Raw genomic sequence first — 12,752 nt, forward strand, 5'->3', positions numbered from 1 at the left:
ATACAAGCCCAAGTTTCAAGGAGAAGAGTCCAAGGTTGTGAGTTGTATCATGGCCCAAATGGAGGAGGACTAAATGACACCACCTTGTCTCAATTTTAGAGTGTTTAGTTTGTCTAAATAATGGCCCAATCTTTGTAAAGTTGGCTGACCAAAAATATGTATTGGGTTAATCAACTAAAAGGGCTTTAGTAGGTTTAGTTCAAGTTGTAATAAGGGTCCAATTGGCAACCTAGGCATCAGCCTTTTGGGAGACCAAATGGTGGCTGACTTGTTGGCTGTTAGAGGTGACTTTTGGTTGCCACAATTTCAGTTACACTCAGCCATTAAGTTTTTTTTAATTCCCTAGGTTAATGGCATTAAGTTATTTTAATTCTAGGTTAGTGGGTCATTACTAAAATCTGTTGTAAAGCTTCTATATAAGCTGAACCATTTTATCAATAAACACAAGTTGAGTTTTATTCAGAAAATTAGAGTTGATCTCTTTTATCTTAGTGAGAGTGATTCTCCTAAATTCTTGAGTGATTCAAGAACACCCTCTGGCTGTATCAAAGGACTTTCACAACCTTTGTGTGTTGCCCTCGCTGGAAAGAGTGATTCTTTCCTTCCTTCCATCTTCAACCTGGTTTTTTTCAAACCACAATTCCAGAAAATCCACTTCTGCCCAGAATTATCTCGTGGCCATAACCCCTGTTTTACACACTCAAATTAAGTGATTCTTGAGCCTAAATTGAATTTCAAGACGAGACCTTTCACCTTGTTTTGGAATCACCTCATTTGGAGCCCTGTAGCTTGAGTTATTGTCATTTCTATATTTCTGTCCAGCCACCACTTAACCTACGTTTTCTCATCTCATTATTCCATTTTATGCCAAGAACCACCTTATTAAGACCCACGAAATTAACCACCTTATTTTCCATTATTTCCTTAATCAATTTCCGCATTTTCCATCAAGGTTTAATCCTAGACGATCCTAAGTCAGCCTTTGTGGAATGAAGGTTCATATCAACATCATCCGAAAATTATTAAGGGATTGAACAGAAAAGCAATAGCCCAAAACGGTCGTAAACTACACCCGACTGATATTTGTGGATAGACCTCACCAGAAATCCTGGCAGAAGAATGTTTGTTTTTCGACCGACATTGTGCAATGTTTTTATTTTCCATCAACGCCGGCCAATAATATTTTTCGTACCATCGAGGATGTTTTCTTATTCATTGTCGCTCAAAAAGTTTTCCGTCAAGGTCTCCTATGGTATTTCGTGCACACTCAACCGACGTTCATTTCGGGTGACATTGGACTGCGGTAATTGAATAGGCAGAGAAAAATATAACCGACCTCAACAGAGAAAAGACTCCAATACAAACATTGATCGAAAATAATCCTATGCGACATCGGCAAAGAAAGATTACCAGTCGAGGCATACCAAAAAGCATCACCGGATGAAGCCAATCGAACAGTTCGTAATCGACATCATCCAAAAATTATTCAGGGATTGCACAGAAACAATAGTCCACATCGGTCGTAAACTAGACCGGACTGATTTTTGTGGACAAGCCTTGCCGGAAAGCTTGGCACAAGATTTTTTTTTTTGCCGACATTGTGCAATTTTTTATTTATGTTTCAGCAACGCCGGCCAATAATAGTTTTAGTACGATCAAGCAAATTTTCCTTTTTGATTTCGCTCAGTAATAGGTTTACCATCGAGGTCGCCTGGGGTATTTCGTGGGAACTCAACCGCCGTTGTGTTTCGGTTGACATTGGCCAGCATTGATAGAAGAGGCAAAGAAAAATATAGCCGACCATGGCGGCAAAAAAAATCCTCGACAAACTTGGATAAAAAACAATTCTAGCCGACATCGGCCAAGAACGATTACCGGTCGCTGTATCCCGAAAAGAATCACCGAATGAAGCCAATCGAACATTTCCATATCGACATCATCCGAAAATTATTAAGGGATTCAACAGAAAAGCAATAGCCCAAAATTGTCGTAAACTACACCAGACTGATATATGTGGACAGACCTCACCTGAAATCCTGGCAGAAGAATATTTGTTTTTCGGCCGACATTGTGCAATATTTTTATTTTTCATCAACGCCGGCCAATAATATTTTTCGTACCATCGAGGATGTTTTCTTATTCATTGTCGCTCAAAAAGTTTTCCGTCAAGGTCGCCTATGGTATTTTGTGCACACTCAACCGACGTTCATTTCGGGTGACATTGGACTTCGGTAATTGAATAGGCAAAGAAAAATATAACCGACCTCAACAGAGAAAAGACTCCATTACAAACATTGATCGAAAATAATCCTATGCGACATCGGCAAAGAAAGATTACCAGTCGAGGCATACCAAAAAGCATCGCCGGATGAAGCCAACCGAACAGTTCCTAATCGACATCATCCAAAAATTAAAAATTATTCAGGGATTGCACAGAAAACAATAGCCCACATCGGTCGTAAACTAGACCGGACTGATTTTTGTGAACAAGCCTTCCCGGAAAGCTGGGCCCAAGATTTTTTTTTTTTGCCGACATTGTTAATTTTTTATTTTTATTTTTCAGCAACGCCGGCCAATAATTGTTTTAGTACGATCAAGCAAATTTTCCTTGTTGATTTCGCTCAGTAATAGGTTTACCATCGAGGTCGCCTGTGGTATTTCGTGGGAACTAAACCGCCGTTGTGTTTCGGTCGACATTGGCTTGCGCTGATAGAAGAGGCCAAGAAAAATATAGCCGACCATGGCGGTAAAAAAAAATCCTCGACAAACTTGGATAAAAAACAATTCTAGCCGACATCGGCCAAGAAAGATTAACGGTCGCTGTATCCCGAAATGAATCACCAGATGAAGCCAATCGAACATTTCATAATCGACATCATCCAAAAATTATTCAGGGATTGCACAGAAAACAATAGTCCACATCGGTCGTAAACTAGACCGGACTGATTTTTGTGGACAAGCCTTGCCGGAAAGCTTGGCACAAGATTTTTTTTTTTGCCGACATTGTGCAATTTTTTATTTATGTTTCAGCAACGCCGGCCAATAATAGTTTTAGTACGATCAAGCAAATTTTCCTTTTTGATTTCGCTCAGTAATAGGTTTACCATCGAGGTCGCCTGGGGTATTTCGTGGGAACTCAACCGCCGTTGTGTTTCGGTTGACATTGGCCAGCATTGATAGAAGAGGCAAAGAAAAATATAGCCGACCATGGCGGCAAAAAAAATCCTCGACAAACTTGGATAAAAAACAATTCTAGCCGACATCGGCCAAGAACGATTACCGGTCGCTGTATCCCGAAAAGAATCACCGAATGAAGCCAATCGAACATTTCCATATCGACATCATCCGAAAATTATTAAGGGATTCAACAGAAAAGCAATAGCCCAAAATTGTCGTAAACTACACCAGACTGATATTTGTGGACAGACCTCACCTGAAATCCTGGCAGAAGAATATTTGTTTTTCGGCCGACATTGTGCAATGTTTTTATTTTTCATCAACTCGGGCCAATAATATTTTGTGTACCATCGAGGATGTTTTCTTATTCATTGTCGCTCAAAAAGTTTTCCGTCAAGGTCTCCTATGGTATTTCGTGCACACTCAACCGACATTCATTTCGGGTGACATTGGACTGCGGTAATTGAATAGGCAGAGAAAAGACTCCATTACAAACATTGATAGAAAATAATCCTATGCGACATCGGCAAAGAAAGATTACCAGTCGAGGCATACCAAAAAGCATCACCGGAAGAAGCCAACCGAACAGTTCCTAATCGACATCATCCAAAAATTATTCAGGGATTGCACAGAAAACAATAGCCCACATCGGTCGTAAACTAGACCGGACTGATTTTTGTGGACAAGCCTTTTCCGGAAAGCTTGGCACAAGAATTTTTGTTTTTTGCCGACATTGTGCAATTTTTTTTTTTTCAGCAACGCCGGCCAATAATTGTTTTAGTACGATCAAGCAAATTTTCCTTGTTGATTTTGCTCAATAATAGGTTTACCATCGAGGTCGCCTGTGGTACTTCGTGGGAACTCAACCGCCGTTGTGTTTCGGTCGACATTGGCCTGCGCTGATGGAAGAGGCAAAGAAAAATATAGCCGACCTTGGTAGAGAAAAAAAAATCCTCGACAAACTTGGATAAAAAACAATTCTAGCCGACATCGGCCAAGAAAGATTACCGGTCGCTGTATCCCGAAAAGAATCACCGGATGAAGCCAATCGAACATTTCCTAATCGACATCATCCGAAAATGATAAAGGGATTGAACAGAATAGCAATAGCCCAAAACGGTCGTAAACTACACTCGACTGATATTTGTGGACAGACCTCACCGGAAATCCTGCCAGAAGAATGTTTATTTTTTGGCCGACATTGTGCAATGTTTTTATTTTCCATCAACGACGGAAAATAATATTTTGCGTACCATCGAGGATGTTTTCTTTTTCATTGTCGCTCAAAAAGTTTTCCGTCAAGGTAGCCTATGGAATTTCGTGCACACTCAACCGACGTTCATTTCGGGTGACATTGGACTGCGGTAATTGAATAGGAAAAGAAAAATATAACCGACCTCAACAGAGAAAAGACTCCATTACAAACATTGATCGAAAATAATCCTATGCGACATCGGCCAAGAAAGATTACTAGTCGAGGCATACCAAAAAGCATCACCGGATGAAGCCAACCGAACAGTTCCTAATCGACATCATCCAAAAATTATTCAGGGATTGCACAGAAAACAATAGCCCACATCGGTCGTAAACTAGACCAAACTGATTTTTGTGGACAAGTCTTGCCGGAAAGCTTGGCACAAGAATTTTTGTTTTTTGCCGACATTGTGCAATTTTTTTTTTATTTTTCAGCAACGCCGGCCAATAATTGTTTTAGTACGATCAAGCAAATTTTCCTTGTTGATTTCGCTCAATAATAGGTTTACCATCGATGATGAGAATCATGAAACTGGCCAATTACAGACTAAAGGCCCAAGTGGAGAAGGACAAAGCCCCCGAGTGGAGAAGGATGAAGGCCCAGAGGCAGAGACACTATCAAGACTATTAATTGTTGCTGAAGGCCCAAACAAATTTAAAGGCCCAAGTTAAATAAGTTTTTAGTTATAATTTATTTTTATTGTAATTTTGGCCCAAACTGTTTAGGAGGCCCATGTCTATTTTTTTCTTTTTTTCAGCTACACTGTAAGTATTGGTTTTTGTTTTGAATAAAAAAAACTTTTGGCATTTGATAAAATTTGGTGAGAGTTTCTCTTCGGGTTCCTTGTTGAACCAATTATCAGACTTATCAAGGTAATCCTTGTGGCGTCTACCCTGACTTATCTTCCTTCACCGGAAGTGGCGTCTACCTTGACTTATCTTCCTTCACCGGAAGTGGCGTCATCCAAAACCTCCGTAGCCTGTATCAAACGATCCGCTCCTACTCAGGTTCGCATCATCTGGTATCAAAGCTTCGGCTCTTGATACAGGTTCTATCCTATCCTATTTTTTTTCTTCGTAATTTGTCTAGGTTCGTGTTTTTGTCCTTGTTCTGTTATTTGCGTTCTTGTTCTTGTTCTTGTTTCTTGTGTCTTTCAAACTTTGTGTCAAAAAAAAAATTGTTTAAGTTCTTGTTTCCTGTTCTTGTGCCTATCATATTGTATTCTGTCTTTTGTTCATAACTTTTGTTTCAGCCTATTCGAATTCTGTTTGGGGTAAAAATTGCCTAATTGCCTAATTGCTAAATTGTCAAATTTGCCTAATGATGATTGCCTATTGAACGAATTCTAATAGCTGGACGTCTGAAAAAAAAACAAAAAAATAGAGAAAAAAAAAGAAACGAAAAAAAAAAGGAAGAAAGAAAGAGAGAAAGAAAGAAAAAAAAGGAAACATTTGCAAAAAAAAAAGTTGCAAAGATTTTGAAAAAAAAAGTGGGTGTTTGATCTTTAAACACGAAATTGAGGCATTTAGAGGTGTTTTTTTGAAAGAAAATCGTGGAACAAATCCCCTTATCTAGATTCTCCTCTGAATTCTGAGCATTTTGATATATGGTGGGCCTCAAACGGACAACTGTAGCAAAAGTTATAGCATTTGAAGTTTACTTGTCATATCTGTTATCTTATCTGTTATCCTATGTGTTATCTTATTTGTTATCATATCTATTATCCAAATCAAATCAAATCAAAAAAATTTATCCAAATCTAATCTGTTATCCAAATCAAATCCAATCTGCTATCCAAATCAAGTCCAAGTTGTTATCCCAAATCAAATCTGTTACTCTGATAATTATATTGTCTTTCCTTTTATTTTATATTACCTTGTGTGTCTAATTCGATCCATCCAGGAACTTAAGAGGGAGTGAGTGGTAAAAGGCAAGAGTGAAAACATCACACAAAAACCTATATTGAGAGCATCAAACACGAGTGAACTACCATCAAAGAGAGAAACACGTGAGTAGAGTGTGGTGAGGTCCTGAATTTTTTTTTTAATTTACTACAAAATTCTTTGTTCCTTAATCATGGCAAGAGCTGGTGACAATGGTGGTGTATATCATCAACTGGACGAATCTCAACGCTTATTTCTGGACGTGTGGACTACACAAATGCAACGTTTGTTGAACCGTAACAAAGAAAAGCCCTACAGACGAATAGCCAAATCTTCCTCATTTACTCTTAAACCTCTATCCCCTAGAGAAGTGTGTGATGACCAAATCAGAATGGGAGAAAAGAGAGAACAAGAGAAAGAAAATAGTGAGGCACCACAAAGGAATATGAAAAAGAAGAGTGATACACCCGAGGAAAAGACTGATACACATAAGAGAGAGAGTGATACACATGAGAGAAAATTTAATTATTTTGCAGAGGCGAGTGAAGTGAGGAAAGTGTTACCTGCTCATGAACCACTCAATCTACAGTATTGCAAAGACAGTAAAATTTCTACTGATAATTCTAATGAGTTTACTATTTCTATTTCTCCTAGTGTTCAACCATTATTGCAGCAATTTAAAAATGTCTTTCCTAAGGAGATTCCTCATGGACTACCACCTTCAAGAGGCATAGAACATCAAGTTGATCTCCTCCACGGAGCATCATTGCCTAACAGGCCAACTTACAGAAGCAATCCCCAAGAGACTCAACGTAAGGATGCACATGCCAAAGTTGAGTATGTGAAAAGATTGTATGACCAAGTGAAGGTGCAAATTGCAAAGAAGAATGAAAGCTATGCCAAGCAAGCCAACAAGAAAAGGAAGGAAGTGGTACTTGAACCCGGTGATGATCCTGGACATTTGAGGACAAATGTTTTCCAAGAAGGAGGGAATGATGAGAATCATGAAACTGGCCAAATACAGGCTAAAGGCCCAAGTGGAGAAGGACGAAGACCCAAGTGGAGAAGGACAAAGACCCAGAGGCAGAGACACTATCAAGACTATTAATTGTTGCTGAAGGCCCAAACTAATTTAAAGGCCCAAGTTAAATAAGTTTTTAGTTATAATTTATTTTTATGGTAATTTTAGCCCAAACTGTTTAGGAGGCCCATGTCTATTTTTATCTTTTTGTTCAGCTACACTATAAGTATTGGTTTTTGTTTTGAATAAAAAAAACTTTTGGCATTTGATAAAATTTGGTGAGAGTTTCTCTCCGGGTTCCTTGTTGAACCAATTATCAGACTTATCAAGGTAATCCTTGTGGCGTCTACCCTGACTTATCTTCCTTCACCGGAAGTGGCGTCTATCAGGACTTATCTTCCTTCACCGGAAGTGGCGTCTACCCTAACTTATCTTCCTTCATCGGAAGTGGCGTCTACCCTAACTTATCTTCCTTCACCGGAAGTGGCGTCATCCAAAACCTCCGTAGCCTTTATCAAACGATCCGCTACAAATCAGGTTCGCATCAATCGAGGTCGCCTGTGGTATTTCGTGGGAACTCAACCGCCGTTGTGATGAAGCCAATCGAACATTTCCTAATCGACATCATCCGAAAATTATTAAGGGATTGAACAGAAAAGCAATAGCCCAAAATGGTCGTAAACTACACCCGACTGATATTTGTGGACAGACCTCAATGGAAATCCTGGCAGAAGAATGTTTGTTTTTTGGCCGACATTGTGCAATGTTTTTATTTTCCATCAACGCCGGCCAATAATATTTTTCGTACCATCGAGGATGTTTTCTTATTCATTGTCGCTCAAAAAGTTTTCCGTCAAGGTCGCCTATGGTATTTCGTGCACACTCAACCGACGTTCATTTCGGGTGACATTGGACTGCGGTAATTGAATAGGCAAAGAAAAATTTAACCGACCTCAGCAGAGAAAAGACTCCATTACAAACATTGATCGAAAATAATCCTATGCGACATCGGCCAAGAAAGATTACCAGTCGAGGCATACAAAAAAGCATCACCGGATGAAACCAACCGAACAGTTCCTAATCGACATCATCCAAAAATAATTCAGGGATTGCACAGAAAACAATAGCCCACATCGGTCGTAAACTAGACCGGACTGATTTTTGTGGACATGCCTTGCCGGAAAGCTAGGCACAAGAATTTTTGTTTTTTGCCGACATTGTGCAATTTTTTTTTTATTTTTCAGCAACGCCGGCCAATAATTATTTTAGTACGATCAAGCAAATTTTCCTTGTTGATTTCGCTCAATAATAGGTTTACCATCGAGGTCGCCTGTGGTATTTCGTGGGAACTCAACCGCCGTTGTGTTTCGGTCGACATTGGCCTGCGCTGATAGAAGAGGCAAAGAAAAATATAGTCGACCTTGGCAGAGAAAAAAAATCCTCGACAAACTTGGATAAAAAACAATTCTAGCCGACATCGGCCAAGAAGGATTACCTGTCGCTGTATCCCGAAAAGAATCACCGGATGAAGCCAATCGAACATTTCCTTATCGTTATCATCCGAAAATTATTCAGGGATTGAACAGAAAAGCAATAGCCCAAAACGGTCGTAAACTACACCCGACTGATATTTGTGGACAGACCTCACCGGAAATCCTAGCAGAAGAATGTTTGTTTTTCGGCCGACATTGTGCAATGTTTTTATTTTCCATCAACGCCGCCCAATAATATTTTTCGTTCCATCGATGATGTTTTCTTTTTCATTGTCGCTCAAAAAGTTTTCCGTCAAGGTCGCCTATGGTAATTCGTGCACACTCAACCAACGTTCATTTCGGGTGACATTGGACTGCGGTAATTGAATAGGCATAGAAAAATATAACCGACCTCAACAGAGAAAAGACTCCATTACAAACATTGATCGAAAATAATCCTATGCGACATCGGCAAAGAAATATTACCAGTCGAGGCATACCAAAAAGCATCACCGGATGAAGCCAACCCAACAGTTCCTAATCGACATCATCCAAAAATTATTCAGGGATTGCACAGAAAACAAAAGCCCACATTGGTCGTAAACTAGACCGGACTGATTTTTGTGGACATGCCTTGCCGGAAAGCTTGGCACACGAATGTTTTTTTTTTTGTCGACATTGTGCAAATTTTTTTTATTTTTCACCAACGCTGGCCAATAATTGTTTTAGTACGATCAAGCAAATTTTCCTTGTTGATTTTGCTCAATAATAGGTTTACCATCGAGGTCGCCTGTGGTATTTCGTGGGAACTCAACCGCCCTTGTGTTTCGGTCGACATTGGCTTGCGCTGGTAGAAGAGGCAAAGAAAAATATAGCCGACCTTGGCAGCAAAAAAAAATCCATGGACAAACTTGGATAAAAAACAATTCTAGCCGACATCGGCCAAGAAAGATTACCGGTCGCTGTATCCCAAAGAGAATCACCGGATGAAGCCAATCGAACATTTCCTTATCGACATCTTTCGAAAATTATTCAGGGATTGAACAGAAAAGCAATAGCCCAAAACAGTCGTAAACTACACCCGACTGATATATGTTGACAGACCTCACCGGAAATCCTGGCAGAAGAATGTTTGTTTTTCGGCCGACATTGTGCAATGTTTTTATTTTCCATCAACGCCGGCCAATAATATTTTTCGTACCATCGAGGATGAAGCCAACCGAACAGTTCCTATTCGACATCATCAAAAAATTATTCAGGGACTGCACAGAAAACAATAGCCCACATCGGTCGTAAACTAGACGGGACTGATTTTTGTGGACAAGCCTATCCGGAAAGCTTGGCACAATAATTTTTTTTTTGCCGACATTGTGCAATTTTTGTTTTTTTATTTTTCAGCAACGCCGGCCAATAATTGTTTTAATACGATCAAGCAAATTTTCCTTGTTGATTTCGCTCAATTATAGGTTTACCATCGAGGTCGCCTGTGGTATTTCGTGGGAACTCAACCGCCGTTGTGTTTCGGTCGACATTGGCCAGCGTTGATAGAAGAGGCAAAGAAAAATATAGCTGTCCTTGGCAGCAAAAAAAAAATCCTGGACAAACTTCGATAAAAAACAATTGTAGCCAACATCGGCCAAGAAGAAAGATTACCGGTCGTTGTATCCCGAAAAGAGTCACCGGATGAAGGCAATCGAACATATCCTTATCGACATCATCCGAAAATTATTAAGGGATTGAACAGAAAAGCAATAGCCCAAAACGATCGTAAACTACACCCGACTGATATTTGTGGAAAGACCTCACCGGAAATCCCGGCAGAAGAATGTTTGTTTTTCGGTAGACATCGTGCAAAGTTTTTATTTTCCATCAACGCCGGCCAATAATATTTTTCGTACCATCGAGGATGTTTTCTTATTCATTGTCGCTCAAAAAGTTTTCCGTCAAGGTCGCCTATGGTATTTCGTGCTCACTCAACCGACGTTCATGATGTGAACCTGAGTAGGAGCGGAACGTTTGATACAGGCTACGAAGGTTTTGATGACGCCACTTCCAGTGAAGGAAGATAAGTCTGGGTAGACGCCACTTCCAGTGAAGGAAGATAAGTCTGGGTAGACGCCACAAGGATTACCTTGATAAGTCTGATAATTGGTTCAACAAGGAACCCAGAGAGAAACTCTCACCCAATTTTATGAAAATGCCAAAAGTTTTTTTTTATTGAAAATAAAAACCAATACTTATAGTGTATCTGAGTAAAAAGATAAAAATAGACATGGGCCTTCTAAATAGGTTGGGCCAAAACTACAATAAATAAAAATTATAACTAAAAACATATTTAACTTGGGCCTTCAAATTAATCTTGGCCTTCAGCAACAATTAATAGTCTTGATAGTGTCTCTGCCTCTGGGCTTTCATCCTTCTCCACTTGGGCCTTCATCCTTCTCCACTCGGGGGCTTTATCCTTCTCCACTTGGGCCTTTGCCCTTCTCCACTTGGGCCTTTAGCCTGTATTTGGCCAATTTCAGGATTCTCATCATTCCCTCCTTCTTGGAAAACATTTGTCCTCAAATGTTCAGGATCATCACCGGGTTCAAGTACCACTTCCTTCCTTTTCTTGTGGGCTTGCTTGACATAGCTTTCATTCTTCTTTGCAATTTGCACCTTCACTTGGTCATACAATCTTTTCACATACTCAACTTTGGCATGTGCATCCTTACGTTGAGTCTCTTGGGGATTGCTTTTGTAAGTTGGCCTGTTAGGCAATGAAGCTCCGGGGAGGACATCAACTTGATGTTCTATGCCTCTTGAAGGTGGTAGTCCATGAGGAATCTCCTTAGGAAAGACATTTTTAAATTCCTGCAATAATGGTTGAACACTAGGAGAAATAGAAATAGTAAACTCATTAGAATTATCAGTAGAAATTTTACTGTCTTTGCAATACTGTAGATTGAGTGGTTCATGAGCAGGTAACACTTTCCTCACTTCACTCGCCTCTGCAAAATAATTAAATTTTCTCTCATGTGTATCACTCTTTTCCTCGGGTGTATCACTCTTCTTTTTCATATTCCTTTGTGGTGCCTCACTATTTTCTTTCTCTTGTTCTCTCTTTTCTCCCATTCTGATTTGGTCATCACACACTTCTCTAGGGGATAGAGGTTTAAGAGTAAACGAGGAAGATTTGGCTATTCGTCTGTAGGGCTTTTCGTTGTTACGGTTCAACAAACGTTGCATTTGTGTAGTCCACGCGTCCAGAAATAAGCGTTGAGATTCGTCCAGTTGATGATATACACCACCATTGTCACCAGCTCTTGCCATGATTAAGGAACAAAGAATTTTGCAGTAAATTAAAAAAAAATTCAGGACCTCACCACACTCTACTCACGTGTTTCTCTCTTTGATGGTAGTTCACTCGTGTTTGATGCTCTCAATATAGGCTTTTGTGTGATGTTTTCACTCTTGCCTTTTACCACTCACTCCCTCTTAAGTTCCTGGATGGACTGAATTAGACACACAAGGTAATATAAAATAAAAGGAAAGACAATATAATTATCAGAGTAACAGATTAGATTTGGGATAACAACTTGGACTTGATTTGGATAGCAGATTGGATTTGATTTGGATAACAGATTAGATTTGGATAACAAATCTGATTTGGATAAAAAATTTGATTTGATTTGATTTGGATAATAGACCAGATTTGGATAACAAATTAGATTTAATTTGGATAACAGATATTATAACAAATAAGATAACAGATAGGATAGCAGATAAGATAACAGATATGACAAGTAAACTTCAAATGCTCATAACTTTTGCTACGGTTATCCGTTTGAGGCCCACTATATATCAAAACGCTCAGAATTCAGAGGAGAATCTAGATAAGGGGATTTGTTCCACGATTTTCTTTCAAAAAAAACACCTCTAAATGCCTCAATTTCGTGTTC

Source organism: Glycine max, chromosome 13 (assembly GCF_000004515.6).
Source record: "Glycine max cultivar Williams 82 chromosome 13, Glycine_max_v4.0, whole genome shotgun sequence".
Classification (NCBI taxonomy): domain Eukaryota; kingdom Viridiplantae; phylum Streptophyta; class Magnoliopsida; order Fabales; family Fabaceae; genus Glycine; species Glycine max.